The 23,153-nt window shown below is 48.2% G+C and overlaps 1 protein-coding gene and 1 long non-coding RNA gene across 22 annotated transcripts in view; one reads left to right on the plus strand and one right to left on the minus strand.

Moving 5' to 3' along the window:
• RPL29 (ribosomal protein L29) overlaps positions 1 to 23,153 on the minus strand; it is an 84,853-nt gene that overhangs the window by 27,629 nt on the left and 34,071 nt on the right. The gene's annotated exons all lie outside the window — the stretch shown is intronic.
• The window catches only part of LOC309638486, a 75,663-nt gene that overhangs the window by 25,392 nt on the left and 27,118 nt on the right, over positions 1 to 23,153 (plus strand). For 12 of the 21 annotated variants that reach the window (XR_014251132.1, XR_014251135.1, XR_014251136.1 and 9 more), the window contains 4 exons: positions 3,482 to 3,573; positions 5,590 to 5,873; positions 6,960 to 7,035; positions 7,140 to 7,511. This is a non-coding gene — a long non-coding RNA (uncharacterized lncRNA). Of the gene's footprint in view, positions 1 to 3,481; positions 3,574 to 5,586; positions 5,874 to 6,959; positions 7,036 to 7,139; positions 7,512 to 23,153 lie in introns of all 21 variants that reach the window. The other 9 variants (XR_014251133.1, XR_014251139.1, XR_014251142.1 and 6 more) reach the window with 5 other exon arrangements.

The raw sequence follows: 23,153 nt of genomic DNA on the forward strand, positions 1-23,153 counted from the left end.
TAGTCAATATATGTTGAATGATGAGTAACATGTAAAACCCACATGTTTTTCTATTAATAGAAAGTTAAGTTCGGGCACAAACATCACAAAAATCTAGTAAGATTTAAATGCATGCTCATACCCACATGCTGAGAATGTTGCAAAGATGGTTACACTGCCCCCTAAAATGTAATTACCCCCGCACCTGCCCCCAAAGTCACTGGCATTGGCTGGTTCAGGGCAGCCCTGAAGTTAACAGCAATAGCAGTGACACTGGCCGTGTGTGAAGTTAACAGCAATAGCAGTGACACTGGCCGTGTGTGAAGTTAACAGCAATAGCAGTGACACTGGCTGTGTGTGAAGTTAACAGCAATAGCAGTGACACTGGCCGTGTGTTGGGAGCCACCTCAGCACTAAATAAGTGCAGATTTTTTTTTTCAATGAAACATTATATTTGGATGCAAGAACCTAGAGTATCAAAGATTCATGTGGAGCCAAGATTCATTCATCAACAGACATTTCTTCAGAGCCAAGGGCTGGCTGAGCACTGAGGATCTGGTTGTGGACAGACGGCCTGCCTTTGCCTGTAGTGGCGTCAGGCTGAAGCCAGGAGGAAAAGCGGAATCAACGGACCCGACCTTTGGCCCTGGACCAAAGGGAAGGAAAGACATTTCCTCCTGGGGGATGTACAATCTCTGAGCGCATCTCTGTCAGCAAAGAGGCGCAGCCTGACCCTGTCCTGCGGGGCCCTGGAGATTCCATTTGTTCTGGTGGGGACCTGGGCCGGTCACGCCCCCCTCCCTGGGACGGCGTTCAAGCAGCTGTTAGAGCTGGGATGCGCCAAAGGACCCCGCAGAGCCAGGCTCACCACCTTCCCCGCTCATGCTACCCTTCCACGGGATGCCACTCCACAGCCTGTATGTGGGATCCAGCCCGCAGCCAGTGTCTGCCAGCTGCCACATTAGGGTCATGTGCAGGTCAAAGCAGCCCCTCTCTGCTGCCAGGTCATGGTTGGGGTGTCACGCTGTGTATGTGCATGTCAGGTGCGGGGCACGCAGAGGCTGGGGGGCTCTGGGAGAAAACGGTGAGCGCCTTGTGAGAACAGATCCTTGCCTTCCCCTCAAAATCCCCAAGACCCGGCCTTTCACCCGCTTCAGACCAGAGTCCCCAAGGGCCTTAACCAGACAGACAACCGGCAGTGAGACAGCCAGCCTCCCTGGGGCCAGAGCCCCCATTCCACCTGGCAAGACTCTTGGGTCAGCGGCCTGGGATCTTCGGCTGACGTGCTGAGGCCCAAGTTGGCACCCGGCTGCGCCCTGCCCGATAGAGAGGGCTCTGAAGGACACAGCTCTTCCTCTGTCAGGGCAGTGGGGCCATTTATCACGGAGATAAGCATTAGGCAGAGGGCAGAGTTGGCGGAAGGAGCTGTCTGGAGGAGATAATCTAGGGTCACTCAGAGGACATGGAAGAGCCATGTCCCCACTCCAGCCCCTGCCACCCAGACCCCGCCCCTATGCTTGCTGGCCAAGACATCCGGCTGTCTCACCTCATGGAAGACCTGATGCCCTCCGGGGACAAGGAGCTGGGCTATGGTTGGGCGTGGGGTGTGTTTCCTCTTCATGTTCCGTGCCATGGCAGGGCCCCTGTGATTCTGCCTCACCTCTTCACAGATGGGGAAACAGGCCTGAGGGAGTGGGCTTTGGGCTGCTCTTGTCAGAGGGAGCGAACGTGGGGTCCTGACCCTGCCCTCGGCCTCCTGCACAGGGTAGGAGGGGAAATCCACGTGGTGCTGTGTCACTGGGCACTTCCTATGTCCCAGGTGTTGCCTGCATGGCCTGTGTCCTGTCCCCTCTACCCTGGGGACCAGGCATTGCCTTGTCCTCCTTTTCCAGAGGGAGGCAATGCCCAGAGAGGTGAGGGTACCAGCCCATGGCCAAACCGCTGGAAAGTGGCCCAAGTAGGGTTTGAACGTGGGATTCTCAGAGCTGCATCCAGAGCACTGTCTGCCCAGAGGGGCTTTGGGTGCCTGGCAGAGGCCAGAACAAACCCACTAGATGGAGGACAGCTCTGGGATCCCTCTGCCCAGCTAAAAGCTGATACCCCAAACTGTCAGAACCCCCCAGGCTGCTCTGCTCACCCCACTTCCCTACCTTGGCACTCGGGCTCAATAAATATTTCCGAACAAATTAATAAGTAAAAAATGAGCAAACGCATGAGCATAAATCATGACATCTCCCCTCTCCGAGTCCCTGGAGCTGGTCAGTCCCTCTCTTGGGGCTGTACACACTGGTTTTGGTATCTCCCTGCCAGGGACACATCTGCCCACCACCTACTGGCTCCTCACGGTGGTTCCATCAGAAAAGATGGTGCCACCTTTGGGAGCAGAGAGAAGAACCCAGACCTTAGACTGTAGAGGAAGGGAGGAGGGAGAGGAAGGGAGGAGGGGGAGGAGGGAGAGGAAGGGAGGAGGGGGAGGAAGGAGGGGAAGGAAGGAGCAAGGAGACCCCTCTCCTGGGCTGGGAGCCGCACTTGTCATTACCCCATGGTGGACACTTGCAGCCCTGCAGCCCTCACCATCGGGGTCACTAAGTGTTGGTGTGTTCAGGGTGTTGCAGGGACCAGTGCTGGTCTGGGGGATGAACGCTGGATCTCCTTTCTCTGCCCCAATGTCCAGGGCAGTAGATTTGACCCAGAACCAGCCAGAGACTTTTCTGGAAAGTCTTTGCTACGTGAAGGGTAAGAGGGGGCACCCTGGGAGTCTTGGAATTCCTCTGGCAGGCCTGGGGGCCTGGGTGGCTTTTGAGAGCCTTTCTGCCCATGACCACCTGCGGGGGTTCCGGGTACTGTTTAGCCTGAGACATGCTGGGCAGGGAGAGGGGTCTGGATTGTTCAGGGAAGGGTCCCAGGGCCTGGGGAAGGAGCCAGTGAGCATGAACAGTTGTGCAGAAAGGAGTCCAGCCCCCGGGGCCTATGTTGGGGGGTGGGGGGCAGGAGGACAGACAGGCACAGCTGTGTCAGCCCCACCACTAGAGCCCCCTGGGAGCCCCCCGCACCTGGAGGGGCCCTTCCTTGGATTTGGTTGGGGGCATTGGAACCTCAGGTGTGGAAGGGTTTTTAATTCTCGGACACTGGGTCACCTCATGTCAACCCAGGGGAAGATACAGACAGACCTCCAATCCTCAGGAGATAAGCTGAACTGGCTTGTGAACTGGCTGCCTCTGAACCAGTGCAGAGCAGCCCTGGGCAGCCTCCCCCAGAAAAGTCCCCACTCTGGTGGTTGGGAGGGGCATTGCTAGCAGCAGGACCCCACACTGAGCTGGTCCAGCCCCTCAGGGGACAGAAGAGGCACACGACAATAATAGCAACCATAAAAGAAACCCAAGGAGCACAGCTCTTGCTGTGCCCCAGACAAGGCTAAGCTTGGCTTCCTGGCCACTCTCCCATTGCATTTAATTCTCATGACCCTATGAGGTGTACACAAGTATTATTCCCCGTTTTACAGATGAGGAGCCAAGGCCCAGAGTCACGGAGCATCAATAATCCTAATGGCACACGTGCACAACGCTCACAGAGGGACCTCAACACACTCCCAGGGTATGTCCTGCTGCTCGTGAGCATCCTTCTAGCAAGGGCATCTGTAACAGCAGAATCCCTAATGGGGGTGTCACTGGGTGAAGTGCCCACTGATCAAGTCCGTGTACAGGACCCCAGTGAGGTGGACATGGAAGCTAATGAGGAAGGTGGACCAAGCCTATGGTTGAGGGAAGGTCATTTCTGCTGGTACAGATCGATCCCGTTTGTGTAACACGTGTTACAGATATAAAACCTGGGGTGGCGCTGGGGCAGATGGGGCACCCTAGTACACACATGCTGGAGGACACCCACACAGAGCCCAAGGACCACACCTCCCGTACCTCAGCATCCAGCACCCGCACAGAGCTGATCACGGGGGACCTGCTAGGGCGCTCTCGTTCTCCCTCTCTCTCTCCACCTGAGCCTCTCTGCCCACCTGGCTGGGAATAAAGCACTGGAGGTGGGCTGGGCCCAGATCCCAGGCGCAGAGTCCTGGCTGGGGCTCCAGGCCTGGTGCAGACAATGGAGGCTTGGAGTCTTGGCTTTGCACTTCCTCAGCATCCCTACTCCTCCCTCTCTTCCTCTCTGCTTCTCTCTTACTTTCTCCCTCTCAGTGTTCTGAAGAGTCCTCCTCAGTGGCAGCAGATACACAGGTGACACGTCCTGCTGCCTCAGTCACACACAGTGCCTTTCCTCCTGCCCCAGGGACTCATGCTGTTTCTGGGCATCAGTCTGGGGTCAGGCTGACCTGTGGTGGCTACAGCCTCACTCGAGCTGTGCTCCCAGCCTGGCTCGGGCTGCACTTGAGCTGGACGGAGTAAAGAAGCCGCTGGCCTCGATGTCCCCGCCCACCCCCCCCTGCAGCATCCCTGGGCCCAGTAGAGTCATGGGAGGACGGAGGCTTCTGGGACAGTGGCAGCGCCCAGGGCGGGTGTGGTGCCAGAGGACAGAGAGGGTGTGAAGATGGAGGGCTGAAATGGAGGATGGGATGAAGTGGGGGCAGAGCTGCACCCTTACAGGCAGGCCTCCCAGGGGCAGGTCTGTTCTTCCTCATCTCTGCCCCTAGCCCAGTAACTGCCTGCCTGTTCCCTGTGACCCTAGGACACTGAGGGGCAGGAAGCTAGGCAGCTTCTGGTGCAGACTTTCCGTGGTCTTGGGACAGTCAGGGTACCAAGCCAGCCTCAGTTTCCCCATCTGTTATATGGGGCAAGGTGAGGGGAAGGTGCAGGCCTGGGCATGCCCACCAGGTACCAGGAAGACAACTACCAACGACTGTAGGGTATCCACACAGGCCCTTCTTGTCCGTGCCTCCTGCCCCCATAGTCACCCTTTTGCTTAAGTACTGTTGCTCTCCCCGGCTTCCATGTGGACACCTGCCCAAGGCCACACAGACGGAGAACGCTGGTGTCAGGATTTGAACCGGTTGCCTCTCTTAGGCAACCTGCTGTCTGAGCAGAGCAAGAGGATGCCAGACACTGGCCCAGGATCGGGGCTGCCTGATCCCTGCACTGGCCAGAGGAGGCACCACAAATCCCACCTGCACGTCCACGCAGCCCACCCTGCTCAGAGCTGTTCTGTGCAACTTAGCTTGACGAGGTGTGGGGAATTCATCAACCTCCCACAGAGCCCACTGAGAACTGGCTATGAGTCCAGCCACCTCCCTGTCCCAGCAGCAACCCCCAAAGCCTGAGGCTTAATCCCCCAGGCATGTCCTGCCCCTCATCTTTCCCAGGCTGTGTTGCCCTTCTGCCCCTCTCCTCTAGTTGAAGCTGGTCACCTCACCCAATTCTTCCTCCTGGAAGCTCTCCCCGACTCCCCATCCTTCAGCATGTCTAGATTCCGTTCCCATGCCCAGAGTTCCACCTCCTAGCATACAGGAGCCTCTCAGGTGCCTGGTGCCAGGCCTGGTGAGGCTCCAGATGGTGGCCAGCCAAGGGACCGAGGAGGACACCCCTCAGTGCGAGGAGCAGAAGGGCGGGAGTCAGGAGACCACAGTGGGCCTTCTCCGAGACTTAACGCAGGACACTTGCCCAGCAGGGTTTGCGGAAGAGAAGGCCTAGGAGGACCGACAACTTCTCTCCAACCTGCACATCAGAGCTGGCCGGGCTCCCAGGGAAGTCTCAGAGCATGAATGGACTCCTTGCCCCACCCCGCAACAAGCAGAGAAACAGCCAACACCGGGGACCTCCTCCTGGGTGGCCTCCGTGCTTAACCCTGCAGTTTCCACCTACAGAACAAGCACCAACTCCAGCCTGGAGACACAGAGCCAAGGGCCAACCTTGCCTTCTGTTCGCCCTGCACTGCCCATCTAAATCTCTGAGGTACTGGTCTGACATTCCCCATTTTCCCAATGAGGAATCTGGGGCTTTACAGGGTTAGTAACATGCCCAAGGTCACACAGCTTTAGGTGGCAGAGCTGGGACTCAACCCCGGGCTGTCCTGCACCTGCAGGCGTAACTCCACTATGATGACCTGCTCAGCCCACACACAGAGGGCATCTGCGGCCCTCAGCCGGAGGCAGCCTGTTTTGCACAGGGTTTTCTTTTTCTTTTTAAATTTTTTTATTAAAAAAATTTTTTTATTGAAGTATAGTGATTTACAATGTTGTGTTAGTTTCAGATGTACAGCAAAGTGATTCAGTTATACATATATGTATTCTTTTTTTAATTTTTTAAAAATTTTTTATTTTTGGCTGTGTTGGGTCTTCGTTGCTGCATGCGGGCTTTCTTTAGTTGTGGCAAGCAGGCTTCTCATTGTGGTGGCTTCTCTTGTTGCAGAGCACGGGCTCTAGGCTCATGGGCTTCAGTAGTTGTAGCACGTGGGCTCAATAGTTGTGGCTCACGGGCTCTAGAGCGCAGGCTCAGTAGTTGTGGCGCACAGGCTTAGCTGCTCCGCGGCATGTGGGATCTTCCTGGACCAGGGCTTGAACCCATGGCCCCTGCATTGGCAGGCAGATTCTTAACCACTGAGCCACCAGGGAAGCCTTACATATATATATTCTTTGTCATATTCTTTTTCATCATGGTTAATTACAGGATATTGAATATAGTTCCCTGTGCTATACAGTAAGACCTTATCGTTTATATTTTTTATATGTAGTAGTTTGTATCTGCTAATCCCGAACTCCTAATTTATCCCCCTCCCACCCCCTTTCCCTTTTGGTAACCATAAATTTGTTTTCTTTGTCTGTGAATCTGTTTCTCTTCTGTAAATAAGTTCATTTGTGCCATATTTTAGATTCTGCATATATGTGATATATGATATTTGTCTTTCTCTGACTTATTCACTTAGTATGATAATCTCTAGGTCCATCCATGTTGCTGCAGATGGCATTATTTCATCCTTTTTTATAACTGAGTACTATTCCACTGTATATATTGCACGGGGTTTTCTGTGCTGCATCTCAGCATGTCTGAGCCCACAGGACACCGAGCCCATCTGCGTGGATCTGCGTAGCCCTCAGTGGGCTCTGAGCCCAGGCAGGTGAGCTGGGCTCTGTAGGAGGCTCCCTGCCCCCAGCACCACTCTCTCAGGTCCAATAGGATCAGGTGGCCACAGCTGAATTCACTCCCCATCTCTCCGGGCAGGTGGAGGAGGTGGTCTCTGCGGTGGAGGAGAGGCTTCAGCGGCACGTGATGCGCCGAGGGGTGTGCCCAGCCTGGCGTGGAGCGGGATAGGTGCTGGATAAGTGGATTCTGCTCCTCCGCTTTGGAGTTCCGGGAACATCCAGAGGCTACAGCGGAGGCCGCGGGGCAAAGCCAGTGCCAAGGCTGCAGGGCTGGAAGAGGCCAGAGCAGATACCCCCGTACCGGCTGCAGCACCAACAGGAGGGGCAGGTGCTGTGAGTGCCTCAGGGACCCCCACCTGGCCTACGCCCTGCTCCTGGGCCTCTGAGGGCTCCCTCCCCACCGCCTGCAGGATCACAGCTCAGCTTCCTGGCTCAGCGCCTTTTCCTCCCGGTAAGTCTCTGTTCCGTGTCCCAAAAGACAGGGGGAAAAATCCCTTCCCGTGAGGCTGATATAAGGTGATGTGTGCCTAGAACAGAGCCGGCACGCGGGAGGGTGAATCCCTGTAGTTTCCTCTTCCCTCACTCAGTTGGCCTGTGAGCTCCTGGGAGGCGGGTAAACATCCTGATGTGGCCCCTGGTGCGGACGGATTAATTACCGAATCACTGCGTTGTACTCATTGCCTAGCAGCTTGTGTTTCTGTCTCTTGGACTCACACAGAACACACAGGCCAGAAGTTCCACTTGCCTCCTGTTGGAAAAACAAAGGTTTGCAGGCAGCAGGGCCTGGAGGTGGGGGAGGGACAAATGGCCCCCTGAGGGCCTGCGGAGCCCTGACCTTCCCAGGGCCTGGACAGGTGTGTCCATGCATCCCAGGCTAATGCTGTACTGAGGCTGGGGAATATGAGGGGGACCCCATTAAATGGGTCCCTATGGGCTGTGCTGTCCAGTGCCCACTAGCCTGTCCTGGAGAAGGACCTCAGCCTCATGCCTTCCCAGAGACTCTTAGAATTTAGCAGGGAGTGGTAAACCAGCGCTGGGGAGAGAAGCCCATCCCTGCCCCAACCCTAATCAAGATCCACGGGGAGGGCAGAGGCCTCTAATTGTTTCAGGAGAGGGAAATGTCACATCCTGGGACCCACAAGAGTCCTTAGGACAGACCACTGCCAAGTGAGGGTCCTTGGCTTCTCGCCGGAAAGAATTCAAGAACGAACCAGAGAAAAGCAAAGTCAGGTTTATTTAGCAGGATGCACACTCCATAGGTAGAATGTGGACCCTCTGGGAAAGTGAGAGCAGCCCCGGGGCATGGGGTTGTAGGTTTTTATGGGCTAAGTAATTTCATACGCTAACGAGTGGGACAAATATTTTTGCTATTTCAGGGAAGGGGGGGATTTTCCAGGAATTGGGCCACTGTTCACTTTTTGACCTTTTACGGTCGTGTCAGAACTATCACAGTGTAAGGGGGAGTGATCTTGAGTATTATGATGACATTATAACGAGCTAAAGGTCAATGACCAGACTATTCTCGAAGCCACCATGGTTTCAGCTGGTTCTATTCGGACTTAATTGCATCCCAACAGCTGTGCCCCCTCTTCACTTATCTAGTGTTTGTGTTCTGCCCCTTTCCCTCTTGTCTCATTCCCCCATCAGAGATTTTACTTCCATATTCTTAGGGGAAGCAGAAGGGTGATGGTCTGTCTTCTTTGGCTGCTTCAGGGCTGAGTAGGGGCATTGACCTTGCCTGTCAGGGAGTAGAAATTTCTGGATGCCTAGTGTAGGGATCCCAGGGGCAGGACAGCTTCTTGTTTTAAGTCATAGGGCGGTATGGGCTGGAATCCTTGCCTAACCATAATTTTTTTTTTGGCTGCGCCATTCGCAGCTTGTGGAATCTTAGTTCCCCAATCAGGGATCGAACCCAGGTCCTCAGCAGTGAGAGCACAAAGTCCTAACCACTGGACCACCAGGGAATTCCCCTAACCATCATTTTGATGTGGAATTGTTGTAACCTGGAAAACATGAACTTTACCAAGAGGTGAAAGAGGCAGAATCCAAAGAAGAGGAGTAGTAGGAGTATGGCTGTTACTCAGGTTCCAAGTAAGGAACCAAGGCAGGCTAGGGAGGGCACTCTTAATGGTGGACCAGATGGCATTAGGGTCTGACCCCTGGTTGTAGCGGTGTAACCATGTTGCTTGTTCATAAATCTTGTTGATGTCCATCTCAATCTGGCCTGAATTGTTGACATAGGTGGAGCAGGTTTTGTTTATGACCGCACAAACGCCACCCTGCTCGTCCAGCAAGTAATCCAAGGCCAATCTATTGTCCGTAACCACATTGGCCACTGAGTTTAAAGAAGTTGAAAGTCTATTTAGGGCATTTCCAGTGGTCAGGGCTGGGTTCTCTAAAGTGTTGGTTAGGTTTTCTAGGGTTACCTCATGGTAGGCAAAGCCTCCCATGGAGTTGCCAATCCCCCTGCCAGTCCTATTCTTGCCAATATTAATCCGATGGCCCTCCTGGGATGATTTTGAGTATTATGTATTGTGACAGTGATTGGAACCAAATGTCCTAATGTACAGGCTCCCTTATGCCACACATTATATAAGGATAAGTATTTACATAGGGGCCAAATTACCCTGGGGTGCCCTTGTCTTTGGGCCCTCATTCTGAGGAGTGCCACGTATCCAGGCTTATCTTGAAGGTGCAATAAGAGATCTGGGAACAGAAGAATTTAGCAAGGAAGCAGCCATCTAGATCCATGGAAGGGAAAAGTTAATGAACACAATATGGGGACAAGGGCCCATTAGTATATTCAAAACAGTTAAGTTCCGGGAGTATTCCGTGACCTCGGCTTAGGTGAGATGGTGTAGTAAGAAAGTTTTAATCCACAGTTTCCATAGAGCCTGACAACTTCTAGCCCAGTTTTTAGTCCATTCCATCCCTATCCAGTAGGCACCTGGGGTCTGGGCTTCATTATAAGCACAGAGAGTGGAGGCATTCGTGGGAATGCAGTTTGGGTCCAGGTTCCAAAACGCTGTGGTGATATTACCCTCTGGTGCCCAGGGATTGTTCCAAAGAGGCTCACCATAGCCAAGAGAACCATTAGAGGTGTAGTGACATTGGAAGCTTGACTGGTTTTCTGGATAACAAAAGTAGCCATGATTAAAGGAAAAGTTATGTCACCTTTTTAAAAAGAGTTAAAACGTAGGCAAGGTATCGGTCCTGATGGGGGTATCATCCGTCACACTCGTATCAGCTGTGGGGGTGGTTTCCATGTGTTTGAATTGGTAAAGCTCTTGTATGTACCTATTTGTACCTGTAACGACTGTTGTTAAGCCAGGGTTTTTATGGCAGGCCCAACAATTAACCAGTTTTTCTCCCAGGGCAACTATTTTAGATATGTTTACTAAAGCATGATTTTCCCATTCCGAGCTGCAACCTTCGTCAGAAGTCCTACTAGTATGATGGCTTTTGACATCATATTACCGTATTTTTTCTTTCAGACCTAGCAGGGGCAAAGAAGATGTTTACCAGGGGGAGGGGGTTCTGAAAAGCGGCAGAATAAGAGCGTGATAGTCAGAAACACAAGGATGACTAGGCCAACCCACCTCAGCCACGTGCAGTCACTTATCTGTTCTTGGAAAGGTATCTGAGGTCTTCCATGGGCTCACAGGAGCAGGTCTCTTCTGGTTCCTGTTGGGACTTATAAGATACAGGTGTTGTTCTAGACAGATGAACCCAATTAGTAACTCCCTATAGCTTGACAGCAGTTGGGGTACTTAGTAACACTTGATATGGTCCCTTCCATTTTGGTTGTATCTGGTCCTCAGGGAACCCTTCCTTCCAAGTTTTTAGTAGGACAGAGTGCCCTGACTGGATGGAGACTGCGACCTTTCCTTTGTGGGGGTGGGCAGCGCTTCGTTTCCGTATTCTTGGAGGACCTTTAGAACTTGGCTCAAGCTAACAGTGTGGGAGACCCATTTGTGAGTTTCCTCATCAAGAGATCTGAAGTCAAAAAGGGCCTCCCAGTGGTCCTTCCCTGGCAGTGCCATGGTGAAGTTAGTGGTTAGGCTGTTACTGCTGAGGGCCTGGGTTCAATCCCTGGTCTGGGAACTAAGATCCCACAAGCTGTGCGGCATGACCGGAAACAAAAGGCGGGGGGCTTCTCACAGGTCTCAAATGGGCTAAGTTTTAAAATTCTCTTTGAGGCCATCCTGGTCCAGAGAAGGGCTACAGGCAGGACAGAGATCCAGGTTTCTGAAGTCTCTTGGCATAGCTTAGCAAGTGTTTTGTTTTTGTTTTTGTTTTTTGCAAGCATTCCCTTTAGAGCATGATTTGCTTTTTCTACTTTGCCTAAGGATTGGGGCCTCCAGGAAGAGTGGAGGTGGTAGTGAATACCTAGAGCTGAGGAAGGCTGTTGGGTCACCTTGGCAGTGAAAGAAGGTCCGTTATCACTATAAGCTTTGGGGTAACCCGAATCTCGGAATTAATTAATTTCTTTAAGCAGAAATTTGGATACTCTTATTGCCTTTCCAGTCCTAGTAGGGAGAGCTTCTATCAACCCTGTAAAGGTGTCTATGAATGCTAATAGGTGTTTCCATCCCCTATGTGGGAACATTTGGGTCAAGTCCATTTGCCAATCTTCCCCCTGGATAGGTTCTCCAATGTTGTATGGGCCAAGTTAGGGGTGGAGGTATGGGGTGGCTTCCTAGGGCATGGCGGGCACAAAGCTTGCAAGCCCTGGTGACATTTTTAACAGTTTGGGACAGTCCCTTTCCCAGGAACACCTGAGTAACTAGTTTGAATAGGGAGTCCGCCCTAAGTGGAAGGACTCGCGGAAGTGCTTAGTTATTTTCCATTGCTTGGCCCCGGGAATGAGAAGCTTGTTATCTTTTGTCAGCCACCCTGAGAGGTCTCTTTCCAGTCCCCTATGTTTAGCCCACTCAAGTTCTTCAGGTGTATAAGATGGCGCTGTTGGGGAGGGGGTGCTGTCAGGCCTGAGAGCTGCAGCTTGTAGGACCGGCTGTTCTTGGGCGGCAGTCTTAGCGGGCTTTTTGGCCAGGGTGTTTCCCCTTGTAAGGGAGGTGTTGCCCCTTCGGTGACACCTGCAACCTCCTTTGGAAGCTGGATCGCTTCTAGGAGTTCTAGAATTTCTGCCTGTTGTTTTATAGTGGATCCTTTGACTGTTAGTGACCCCCTTTCTTTCCATATGGCAGCCTGGGCAGGTAGCAGTAAGAATCCATACTTGGAATCAGTATGTATATTGATTTTTTTTTTTAATAAATTTATTTATTATTTATTTTTGGCTGAGTTGGGTCTTTGTTGCTGCACGTGGGCTTTCTCTAGTTGCGGCCAGTGGGGGCTACTCTTCGTTGTGGTGCACGGGCTTCTCACTGCGGTGACTTCTCTTGTTGCGGAGCACGGGCTCTAGGCACGCGGGCTTCAGTAGTTGTGGCTCGCAGGCTCTACAGCGCAGGCTCAGTAGTTGTGGCGCACGGACTTAGTTGCTCCGTGGCATGTGGGATCTTCCCGGACCAGGGCTCGAACCTGTGTCCCCTGCATTGGCAGGCGGATTCTTAACCACTGCGCCACCAGGGAAGCCCTGTATATTGATTCTTAATCCCTTTCCTAGCTGGAGTGCTCTGGTCAAGGCGATCAACTCAGCCTTTTGGGTGGAAGTGTGAGAGGGTAGGGCTCCGGATTCAACAACTGTCCACAGGCTGACTATGGCATAACCTGCCGGCCTTACCCCTTCATGTATAAAGCTACCTCCATCGGTATACCATTGTTTTTATTTTTTAATTAACTAAATTCATAAAGTGATTATTATTTAATTATTTAATTTGTATTTTATATTGGAGTATAGTTGATTTACAATGTTGTGTTAATTTCAGGTATACAGCATAGTGATTCAGTTATACATATATCTATTCTTTTTCAAATTCTTTTCCCATTTAGGTTATTACAGAATATTGAGTAGAGTTTTCAGTGCTATACAGTAGGTCCTTGTTGGTTTGTTTTTTTTTTTAATTTTAAATATAGTAGTGTGTATATGTCAATCCCAAACTCCCAATTTATCCCTCCCCCGCACCTTTCCCCTTTGGTAACTATAAGTTTGTTTTCTGTGAGTCTGTTTCTCTTTTGTAAATAAGTTCATTTGAATCTTATTTTTTTAAGATTCTGCATGTAAGCGATATCATATGATATTTGTCTTTCCCTGTCTGACTTACTTCACTAAGTATGATAATCTCCAGGTCCATCCATGTTGCTGCGAATGGCATTATTTCATCCTTTTTAATGGCTGAGTAATACTGCATTGTATATATGTATCACATCTTATTTATCCTTTCAACTGTCGGTGGATATTTTGGTAGTTTCCATGTCTTGGCTATTATAAACAGCGCTGCGATGAACATTGGGATGCATGTATCCCTTCGGACCATGGTTTTCTCCGTATTTTTAGTTTTATAAGGAACCTCCATACTGTTCTCCGTAGTGACTGACCAATTTAAATTCCCACCAACAGTGTAGGAGGGTTCCCTTTTCTCCACACCCTCTCCAGCATTTATTGTTTGTAGGCTTTTTGATGATTGCCATTCGGATTGGTGTGAGGTGATACCTCATTATAGGTTTTTCTTTAAATTTATTTATTATTTATTTTTGGTTGCACTGGGTCTTTGTTGCTGTGCACAGGCTTTCTCTAGTTGCGATGAGCAGGGGCTACTCTTCATTGTGGAGCACGGACTCTAGGGCTCAGTAGTTGTGGCTTGCGGGCTCTAGAGCGCAGGCTCAGTAGTTGTGACGCACAGGCTTAGTTGCTCCAAGGCACGTGGGATATTCCCCGACCAGGGCTCGAACCCGTGTCACCTGCATTGGCAGGCAGTTCTTAACCACTGCGCCACCAGGGAAGCCCTCATTGTAGTTTTGATTTGTATTTCTCTAATAATTAGTGATGTTGAGCATCATTTCATGTGCCTCTTGGCTATCTGTATGTCTTCTTTGGAGAAATGTCTATATAGGTCTTTGCCTATTTTTTGATTGGGTTGTTTTGGTTTTGGTTTTGGTTTTTTTTGGCTGCACCTGGTGGCATGAGGAATTTCCCCAACCAGGGATTGAACCCATGCACTCTGCAGTGGAAGCACAGAGTCATAACCACTGGACCAGGGAAGCATGTTTGTCTTTTTGATATTGAGTTATATGAGCTGTTTATAAATTTTGGAGATTAATCCCTTGTCAGTCACATCATTTGCAAATGTTTTCTCCAATTCTGTGGGTTGTCTTTTCGTTTAGTTTATGGTTTCCTTTGCTGTGCAAAAGCTTTTGAGTTTAATTGGGTCCCATTTGTTTGTTTTTATTTACATTACTGTAGGAGATGGATTGAAAGTTTAGTTTTGAGTTTATTTTTGTGTATGGTGTTAAAGAATGTTCTAATTTCATTCTTTTACATGTAGCTGCACCATTTATTGGAGAAACTGTCATTTCTCCATTGTATAGTCTTGCCTCCTTTATCATAGATTAATTGACCATAGGTGCGTGGGTTATTTCTGGGATTTCTATCCTGTTCCATTGATCTATATTTCTGTTTTTGTGTCTGTACCGTATTGTTTTTATGACTGTAGCTTTGTAGTATAGTCTGAAGTCAGGGAGCCTGATTCCTCCAGCTCTGTTTTTCTTTCTCAAGATTGCTTTGGCTATTTGTCTCTCAGCTATGTAGAGGAGAAAGGGTTTTTCTAAGTTCGGGAGACCTCACACAGGAGTGGTCCCTAATTTTGGTTTTAGAGCTAGTAACGCCTGTTGGCAATTTTCATCCCAGTTGAGGGGTTTGTGGTCACCTCCTTTTAGGGCCTTAAAAAGAGGCTTTTCTATGAGCCTGAATCCAGGTATCCAGATCCTGCAAAATCCTGCCATCCCCAGAAAGGCCCTCAGTTGCCTCTTAGTCAGGGTGGGGGGTGGTTGGAGGGTTACAGTGGTTTCCTTTTGGTCTTGGGCGAAGGCCCTCGTCCCATGGGTGAGCACATTTCCCAGGTACTTAACCTGTTGGGTGGAAATCTGGGCCTTGTGAGGAGAGACTCAATATCCTCGTTCCCCTGGGAAATTGAGGACCTGAGTGGTGTCTTTATCTGAATCTTCCCTAGTGGGACTGGAAATTAGGAGGTTGTCCACATTCTGTAGGAGAGACCCATTAACCAACTGTAATTCTCTTAATTCCTTTGCTAATGCATTTCTGAACAGGTGGGGGCTATCCCTGGAGCCTTGGGGCAGCACAGTCCAAGTTAGCTGGGAAGTGTTACATGTGTCTGGATCTGTCCACTCAAAGGCAAAGAAATATTGGGAATCTGGGTGCAGGGGAATGCAAAAGAAGGCATCTTTCAGGTCTAGCACTGTAAGCTAGTTTGCATTTTCTGGAACTTGGGCAGTACGGTGTATGGATTAGGAACTATTGAGTGAACTGGGACCACTGCCTCATTAACTGCCCTCAGGTCTTGAACAAACTTGTATTCTCCACTTTGCTTTTTTATGGGCAGAATGGGGGGATTACACAGAGATTGGCAGGATCATAACAGCCCATATTTTAAGAACTTGGTCATTAAGCCTGGATACCTCACTGGGCCTTGGGCCTCAAGGGATACTGTTTTTTCCATGGGTCATCAGCATTGGGTTTCAATGAAACCTGAACTAGGGGCACATTATTAGCTCTGCCAGGAACCTGTGTCCCAGACAGAGGGGTTTACTGGAGAAAAAATATGGGGTGGAGAGGAGACCTCCTCTGATGGTGACTGAGGCAGGCTCCCATGGCAAAGAACAGTCATTTCTCCTGATGGGTGCCTTCTCTGAGGGGGTCTCCAAAGTGAACTATTGTCTGGAATTTAGTGAGCAACTCCCTTCCCAACAAGGGGATGGGGCACTCAGGCATGAGCAGGAACTGGTGTGCAAAGGTAAAATTTCCTAGTAAGCAGCTGAGCAGGGGGCGGTGTGAATCACTTGGCTTTGGGCCGTCCATCGATCCCTGTTAATATACAGGATTGGGAGGACAAGGGTCCAGGGAAATCAGTCATCACAGAGTAGGTGGATCTAATAAAAAAAATACCTTTCCCACCTGCTATGTCAAGAGTTACCCGAGGCTCCTCCGGGGAAGTGACCAGGTGACCTTTGGGAGGCAGGGAGACTCCTGGGCCCTGTCAGTCTTCAGTCCGCTTGGCCAGCATCAGTTTAGGAGCCCCAAGTCCCCTTCGGGACTGGGGGCAGCCTTGCTTCCAGTGGCCCTGTGGTTTGCATGTCAGGCAGGGTCCTCGTGGATTTTTCGCATACAGGGGGCATTCGTCCTTCCAGTGGCCCTCCTGGCTGCATTTAAAACAGGTCCTGGGCTTCCCTGGTGGCGCAGTGGTTGAGAATCTGCCTGCCAATGCAGGGGACACGGGTTCGAGCCCTGGTCTGGGAAGATCCCACATGCCACGGAGCAACTAGGCCCATGAGCCACAACTACTGAGCCTGCGCGTCTGGAGCCTGTGCTCCGAAACAAAAGAGGCCGCGACAGTGAGAGGCCCGCGCACCGCGATGAAGAGTGGCCCCCGCTTGCCGCAACTAGAGAAAGCCCTCGCACAGAAACGAAGACCCAACACAGCCAAAAATCAATAAATAAATAAATAAATTTATTAAAAAAACAAAAAACAGGTCCGTTTCCGACAGGGAGGGGCTCTGATCCAGATTTTCTAGATCCTGCCCCTGCCATGGGCTTTCGCAAGGGAGAGGGGGAGGATGACCACGAGGTGGTGCGGGGACGAAGGCTGCCACCAAGAGTTGTGCCTTTCGTTGTTGTCCTGAATCCTCCTTGCCTCCTCAACCCTATCTCTATTGTTAAATACTCCAAAGGCCAAGTCCATGAGCTGATTCATGGGAGTTTGGTGTCCCATGGCTGCCTTCTGTAATTTTCTCCTAATGTCTGGGGCAGATTGAATGATAAAATGGGTATTTACTGGGACTTGCCCTTCAGGGGTGTTGGGATTAATATTGGTATTCTTTCTTTTTTTTTTAATCAATATCTTTTTTTATTGAACGGTAGTTGATTTACAATGTTGTGTTAATTTCTGCTGTACAGCAGAGTGATTCACTTATACATATATATACATTCTTTTTTAAAATATTGTCTTCCATTATGGCTTATCATAGGATATTGAATATAGTTCTCTGTGCTATACAGTAGGACCTTGCTGTTTATCCATTCTATATATAAACGCTTACATCTGCTAATTCTAACCTCGCACTCCGTCCTTCCCCCAACCCCCTCCCTCTTGGCAACCACCAGTCTGTTCTCTATGTCCATGATTCTGTTTCTGTTTCATAGATAGGTTCATTTGTATCATATTTTTTTTATTTTTAAATATTTTACTAAAGTTTATTTGATTTCATAATTAATTTTGCTTAGTGAAAATCAATTTTAAGATTATTTTTAATTTATTTTTTAATTGAAGTATAGTTGATTTACAATGTTGTGTTAATTCTGCTGTACAGCAAAGTCATTAAGTTATACATATATATACACACTCTTTTTTTATATTCTTTTCCATTATGGATTATCCCAGGAGATTTTATACAGTTCCCTGTGCTATACAGTAGGACCTTGTTGTTTATCCATTATAAATGTAATAGTTTGCATCTACTAACCCCAAACTCCCAGTCCATCCCTTTCCATCCCCCGCCCCTTGGCAACCACAACTCTGATCTCTATGTCTGTGAGTCTGTTTCTCTTTTATAGATAGGTTCATTTGTGCCATATTTTAGATTCGACATATAAGTGATATCATATGGTACTTGTCTTTCTCTTTCTGACTGACTTAGTATGATAATCTCTATTTGTGTCCATGTTGCTGCACATGGCATTATTTCATTCTTTTTTATGGCTGAGTAGTATTCCATTGTGTATATGTTCCACATCTTCTTTATCCATTCATCTGTTGATGGGCATTTAGGTTGTTTCCATGTCTTGGCTATTGTGAATAGTGCTGCTATGAACATAGGGGTGCTTGTATCCTTTTGAATTCTAGTTTTGTCTGGATGTATACCCAGGAGTGGGATTGCTGGATCATATGGTAATTCTATTTTTAGTTTTCTTAGGAACCTCTGTACTGTTTTCCATAGGAGCTGCACCAACTTACATTCCCACCAACAGTGTAGGAGGGTGCCCTTTTCTCCACACCCTCTCCAGCATTTGTTATTTGTAGACTTTTTAATGATGGCCATTTTGACCAGTGTGAGGTGGTAACTCATTGTAGTTTTGATTCACATTTCTCTAATAATTAGTGATGTTGAGCATCTTTTCATGTGCCTATTGGCCACCTGTATTTTGTCTTTGGAGAAATATCTATTTAGGTCTTCTGCTCATTTTTTTAAAATTAATTTATTTTATTAATTTATTTTTTATTTTTGGCTGTGTTGGGTCTTTGTTGCTGCACGCAGGCTTTCTCTAGTTGTGGCGAGTGGGGGCTACTCTTTGTTGCAGTGTGTGGGCTTCTCATTGCGGTGGCTTCTCTTGTTGCAGAGCACGGGCTCTAGGCACGCGGGCTCAGTAGTTGTGGCACGCAGGCTCAGTAGTTGTGGCTCACAGGCTCTAGAGCGCAGGCTCAGTAGTTGTGGCACACGGGCTTAGTTGCTCCGTGGCATGTGGGATCTTCCCAGACCAGAGCTCGAACCCGTGTCCCCTGCATTGGCAGGTGGATTCTTAATCATTGCACCACCAGGGAAGCCCGTTCTTCTGCTCATTTTTTTTTTTAAATGGTAATATTTGTTTAATATTCTTTTTTCACAATATTCTATTTTTCACAGACTGCGCTTATGATAGTAAACTAAAGAGGTGGAATAATTAATCATGATTCCTTTTTTTTTTTAATTAATTTATTTATTTATCCTTGGCTGTGTTGGGTCTTCGTTTCTGTGCGAGGACTTTTTCTAGTTGCGGCAAGCGGGACCACTCTTCATCGCGGTGCGCGGGCCTTTCACTGTCGCGGCCTCTCTTGCTGCCGGGCACAGGTTCCAGCCACGCAGGCTCAGTAGTTGTGGCTCATGGGCCTAGTTGCTCCGTGGCATGTGGGATCTTCCCAGACCAGGGCTCGAACCCGTGTCCCCTGCATTGGCAGGCAGATTCTCACCCACTGCGCCACCAGGGAAGCCCTTCTGCTCATTTTTTGATTGGGTTGTTTGTTTTTTGTTTTGTTGTTGTTGTTGAGTTGTATGAGCTGCTGATATATTTTGGAAATTAAGCCCTTGTTGGTCATATCATTTGCAAATATTTTCTCCCATTCCATAGGTTGTCTTTTCGTTTTATTTATGGCTTCCTTTGCTGTGCAAAAGCTTGTAAGTTTGATTAGGTCCCATTTGTTTTTATTTTTATTGCCTTGGGAGACTGACCTAAGAGAACATTGGTACGATTTATGCCAGAGAATGTTTTGCCTCTGCTCTCTTCTTGGAGTTTTGTGGTCCATGTCTTATGTCTAAGTCTTTAAGCCATTTTGAGTTTATTTTTGTGCATGGTATGAGAGTGTGTTCTAACTTCATTGATTTACATGTGGCTGTCCGACTTTCCCAGCACCACCAGCTGAAGAGACTCTTTTCCACTGTATATTCTTGCCTCCTTTGTTGAAGATTAATTGACCGTGGGTGTGTGGGTTTATTTCTGGGCTCTCTATTCTGTTCCATTGATCTGTATGTCTGTTTTTGTACCAATACCACACTGTTGGGGCTTCCCTGGTGGCGCAGTGGTTAAGAATCCGCCTGCCAATGCAGGAGACACTGGTTGGAGCCCTGGTCCGGGTAGATCCCTTGTGTCGGAGAGCAACTAAGCCCATGTGCCACGACTACTGAGCCTGCACTCTAGAGCCCGTGAGCCACAACTACGGAGCCCGTGTGCCACAACTACTGAAACCCGCACGCCTAGAGCCTGTGCTCCCAACAAGAGAAGCCACCACAATGAGAAACCTGCGCACCACAACGAAGAGTAGCCCCTGATCGTCACAACCAGAGAAAAGCCCACATGCAGCAACAAAGACCCAACACAGCCAAAAAATAATAAATAAATAAATAAATAAAAATAATAAAATAAATTTAAAAAACACGCACTGTTTTGATTACTGTAGTTTTGTAGTATTGTCTGAAGTCTGGGAGACTCCTCCCAGACTGCCTCCTGCTTTGGTTTTTTTTCCTCAGGATTGCTGTGGCAATTCTGGGTCTTTTATGGTTCCATGTAAATTTTTGGATTATTTGTTCTAGTTCTGTGAAAAATGTCATGGGTAATTTGATAGGGATCACATTCAATCTGTAGATTGCTTTGGTTAGTATTGCCATTTAACAATATTAAATCTTCCAATCCAAGACCATGGGATATCTTTTCATTTCTTTGAATCCTCCTTAATTTCCTTTATTAATGTTTTATAGTTCTCAGCGTATAAGTCTTTCATCTCCTGGGTCAGATTATTCCTAGGTTTGTTGGGGTTTTTTTTGGTGCTATTTTATTTTTATTTTTTATTGGAGTATAGTTGCTTTACACTGCTGTGTCAGTTTATGCTGTACAGCAAAGTGAATCAGCCATACGTATACATATATCCCCTTTTTTGGATTTCCTTGCCATTTAGGTCACCACAGAGCACCGAGTAGAGTTCCTTGTGCTATACAGTAGGTTCTCATTAGTTATCTACTTTATACATAGTAGTGTATATATGTCTATATGTCAATCCCAATCTCCCAATTCATCCCACCACCACCCCCGCCCCCTTGGTATCCATACATTTGCATCCAGATGTAGAGACGTGTGTCTCTATTTCTGCTTTGCAAATAAGATCATCTATACCATTTTTCTAGATTCCACATATATGCATTAATATACGATATTTGTTTTTCTCTTTCTGACTTACTTCACTCTATGACAGTCTCTAGGTCCATCCATGTCTCTGCAAATGACACAATTTCATTTCTTTTTATGGCTGAGTAATATTCCATTGTATATATGTATCATGTCTTCTTTATCCATTCCTCTGTTAATGGACATTTAGGTTGTTTCCACGTCCTGGGTATTGTAAATAGTGCTGCAGTGAACATTGGGGTGCATGTGTCTTTTTGAATTATGGTTTTCTGAGGGTGTATGTCCAGGAGTGGGATTGCTGGGTCACATGGTAGTTCTATTTTTAGTTTTTTAAGGAACCTCCATACTGTTCTCCATTGTGGCTATATCAATTTACATTCCCACCAACAGTGTAAGAGGGTTCCCTCTTCTCCACACCCTCTCCAGCATTTATTGTTTGTAGATTTCTCGATGATGGCCATTCTGACCAGTGTGAGGTGATACCTCATTGAAGTTTTGATTTGCATTTCTCTAATAATTAGTGATGTTGAGCATCTTTTCATGTGTTTGTTAGCCATCTGTATGTCTTCTTTGGAGAATGTCTGTTTAGGTATTCCGCCCATTTTTTGATTGGGTTATTTGATACTGAGGTGCATGAGCTGTTTGTATGTTTTGGAGATTAATCCTTTGTCAGTTGCTTTGTTTGCAAATATTTTTCTCCCATTCTGAGGGTTGTCTTTTTGTTTTGTTTATGGTTTCCTTTGCTGTGCAAAAGCTTTTAAGTTTAATTAGGTCCCATTTGTTTATTTTTGTTTTTATTTCCATTATTGTAGGAGGTGGGTCAAAAAAGATCTTGCTGTGATTTATGTCAAAGAGTGTTCTGCCTATATTCTCCTCTAAGAGTTTTATAGTATCTGGCCTTACATTTAGGTCTTTAATCCATTTTGAGTTTATTTTTGTGTATGGTGTTAAGGAGTGTTCTAATTTCATTGTTTTACATGTAGCTGTCCATGGTGCAATTTTAAAAGATACTGTTTTTTCTACATTCCCTGTCTGATATTTCATTGTTAGTGTTAAGAAATGCAACCAGGGCTTCCTTGGTGGTGCAGTGGTTAAGAATCCACCTGCCAGTGCAGGGGACATGGGTTCGAGCCCTGGTCCGGGATGATGCCACATGCTGTGGAGCAACTAAGCCCGCGAGCCACAACTACTGAGCCCACATACCACAACTACTGAAGCCCACGTGTCTAGAGCCCGTGCGCCACAACAAGAGAAGCCACCGCAATGAGAAGCCTGCGTACCGCAATGGAGAGCAGCCCCCACTCACCGCAACTAGAGAAAGCCCACGCCCAGCAACGGAGACCCAACACAGCCAAAAATAAATAAATAAATAAATAAAATTTATAAATAATAAATTTTAAAAAAATTTTTTAAAAAAAGAAATGCAGGGCTTCCCTGGTGGCGCAGTGGTTGAGAATCTGCCTGCTAATGCAGGGAACATGGGTTCGAGCCCTGGTCTGGGAAGATCCCACATGCCGCGGAGCAACTAGGCCCGTGAGCCACAATTACTGAGGCTGCGCGTCTGGAGCCTGTGCTCTGCAACAAGAGAGGCGGCGATAGTGAGAGGCCCGCGCACCACGATGAAGAGTGACCCCCACTTGCCGCAACTGGAGAAAGCCCTCGCACAGAAACGAAGACCCAACACACCAACACAGCCATAAATAAATAAATAAATTAAAAAAAAAAAAAAGAAATGCAACCAATTTCTTTTTTTTTTTTAATTTTATTTATTTATTTATTTATTTTTGGCTGTGTTGAGTCTTCGTTTCTGTGCGAGGGCTTTCTCTAGTTGTGGCAAGTGGGGGCCACTCTTCATCGCGGTGCGTGGGCCTCTCACTATCGCCGCCTCTCTTGTTGCAGAGCACAGGCTCCAGACGCGCAGGCTCAGTAATTGTGGCTCACGGGCCCAGTTGCTCCGCGGCATGTGGGATCTTCCCAGACCAGGGCTCGAACCCGTGTCCCCTGCATTGGCAGGCAGATTCTTAACCACTGCGCCACCAGGGAAGCCCCTGCAACCAACTTCTGAATGTTAATCTTGTATCCTGCTAATTTGCTGAATTCATTTATTAGATCTAGTAGTTTTAGTTTGGAATTCTTAGGATTTTCTATATATAGTATCATGTTATCTGCATCTAGTGACAATTTTACCTCTTCCTTTCCAATTTGATTACCTTTTATTTCTTTTTCTTGTCTGATTGCTGTGGCTAGGGCTTC

The sequence above is a fragment of the Balaenoptera physalus genome (genome assembly GCF_965194825.1).
Source record: "Balaenoptera physalus genome assembly, chromosome: 11".
Classification (NCBI taxonomy): domain Eukaryota; kingdom Metazoa; phylum Chordata; class Mammalia; order Artiodactyla; family Balaenopteridae; genus Balaenoptera; species Balaenoptera physalus.